Source organism: Pholis gunnellus (genome assembly GCF_910591455.1).
Source record: "Pholis gunnellus genome assembly, chromosome: 21".
NCBI classification, from domain to species: domain Eukaryota; kingdom Metazoa; phylum Chordata; class Actinopteri; order Perciformes; family Pholidae; genus Pholis; species Pholis gunnellus.
The window spans coordinates 19,957,616-19,960,115 of NC_136548.1; the positions used below are offsets into that span (position 1 = coordinate 19,957,616).

The 2,500-nt window shown below is 40.5% G+C and overlaps 1 protein-coding gene across 1 annotated transcript in view; it reads right to left on the bottom strand.

Annotated features, from left to right (window-relative positions):
- Positions 1 to 2,232, bottom strand: part of acta2 (actin alpha 2, smooth muscle) — an 8,410-nt gene extending 6,178 nt beyond the window's left edge. Inside the window, exon 1 of the mRNA XM_079182119.1 lies at positions 2,203 to 2,232. The gene's annotated coding sequence lies outside the window, so the exon portion shown is untranslated. The remainder of the gene's footprint in view (positions 1 to 2,202) is intronic.
- Positions 2,233 to 2,500: the final 268 nt, after the last annotated feature.

Consider the following 2,500-nt stretch of genomic DNA (forward strand, 5'->3'; position numbering starts at 1 on the left):
GTCCCGACTGTGTTTGGTAGTTTCTCTCTCAGAGTTCAGTCTGTCTCACTCGCCCTCTCTACTGTCTGTCTGTCTGTCTCTCTACTGTCTGTCTCTCTACTGTCTGTCTCTCTACTGTCTGTCTCTCTACTGTCTGTCTCTCTACTGTCTGTCTGTCTCTCTCCCTCGCAGTGATCATATTTAATCATTCAATTTGGGATTCAAATATTTCAGCAGGAGAGAGTTGGTGCATTGTGGCCTCAACTATATACATATATATACATACATATACATACATATACATTTATATACATATACATACATATACATACATATATATACATACATATACATACATATACATTTATATACATATACATACATATACATACATATACATACATATACATACATATACATTTATATACATATACATACATATACATATATATACATACATATATATACATATACATATACATACATATACATACATATACATACACACACATACACACACATATATGTGTATGTATGTACATGTATGTATGTATATGTATGTGTATGTATATGTATATGTATGTATATATATATGTATATATATGTATATGTATGTATATGTATAGAAATGTATATGTATATAAATGTATATGTATGTATATGTATGTATATGTATGTATATGTATGTATATATATGTATATGTATGTATATGTATATGTATGTATATGTATATGTATGTATATGTATATGTGTGTATATGTATAGAAATGTATATGTTATATATATATATTATCTTTAAAGCCTAAAGTGAAACATGGATGTTGAATCTGTTCTTATAATCAATAAACCTTTAGAACCGATCACAGATCAATAGTTTATATAATTACTTTATTTAAATGAATAAATCTCATGTCCCTCCTGTCTCCATCTTTAAATAGGTACGATAGGTTTGAATGACTTCATTAATTGAGATCAATAAATCCTGATCTTATCTTAACTGTATAATGCTTCATCGTGATGAAGACCATCAAACATTAAAACATTTGAATTATTATTCAGGATCATTATTTAAACAACAAAATATTTGAATGTCGATGAAATTGACCTAAAGAAAGAGATGAGTTTGTTCCTCTGGGCTTCCGTAGTTTGGTTTGTAAGGGCCTGTCAGTCACATCTCAGGGCAGAAAGTCACCATGAAGGCAACGAAAGCTTCGACTCAGCACCTCCACACCAGACCTCCACACCAGACCTCCACACCAGACCTCCACACCAGACCTCAACACCAGACCTCAACACCAGACCTCCACACCAGACCTCCACACCAGACCTCAACACCAGACCTCCACACCAGACCTCCACACCAGACCTCCACACCAGACCTCCACACTCACCAAGAGGAAACCTTCCTCTCTTTGAGTCTCAGACTCTTTAGAAAGAGACGAAACTAAACTAAACTAAACTAAACTAAACTAACTGTGACTCAGCAGAACAGGAAGAACATCGCCTCTAAAAACACAATAAGAGTGAATTCTGGTGTCAAGCTGTGAATGTGAAGCCTCAACATGAGGAGGAGAAGAGGAGACAGGGAAGGAGATGGAGGAGGAGGTGAAGGAGCAGAGGAGACAGGGAAGGAGATGGAGGAGGAGAAGGAGCAGAGAAGACAGGGAAGGAGATGGAGGAGGAGAAGGAGCAGAGGAGACAGGGAAGGAGATGGAGGAGATGAAGGAGCAAAGGGGACAGGAAAGGAGATGGAGGAGCAGAGGAGACAGTAAAGGAGATGATGAGGAGATGATGGAGGAGAGGAGACAGTAAAGGAGATGGAGGAGATGAAGGAGTAGAAGGTGTCAAAGGAGAAAACAACTATCTTCAGTTCAATTGAGAGGAGGTGAAACAAGGTACAAGAGGTCTTTAGAGAGGAGGTGAAACAAGGTACAACAGTTCGTCTGCAGCACAATGAGAGGAGAAAAGGAGGACCGGTTAAGAGAGTAAAGAAAAGACGACATGATGCAAGTTTTTAACACAGTTATACTTAAAGGAGAGGAGGTGAAGGGGAGGTGAAGAGGAGGTGAAGAGGAGGTGAGACAGGAAGAGTAGATCAGATGTTCAAAGAGGAGACAGCAGAAGACATTTTGCAGAGTTTGTCATATTTACAGTGAGAAGAGAGGAGCACAGATGAAAGGAGGTGAAGCAGGAGGTGATGGAGGAGGTGATGGAGGTCTTACCGTAGTAGTGAAGGGCCTGTGGGACGTGGGGGGGCAGGACAGAAGTGAGAGTCTAAGTTGCTGCGACTGAGTATATCAACTCTGCACCTCCTCCATCCATCCCTCCATCCCAAACATGGCCTGGGCCTCCTACCTCCTCCCTCCTCCGCTCTCCCTCCCTCCTCCCTCCCTCCTCCCTCCCTCCTCCCTCTCTTCCTCGCTTTAGTCCTTATAGGGCAGGCCCTGAGGGAGTCGGCCAATCAGAAGTCTCGCAGAGTTGCCGTACTTTCTCCCATCATTCAGTGCATTCCTCACAGAG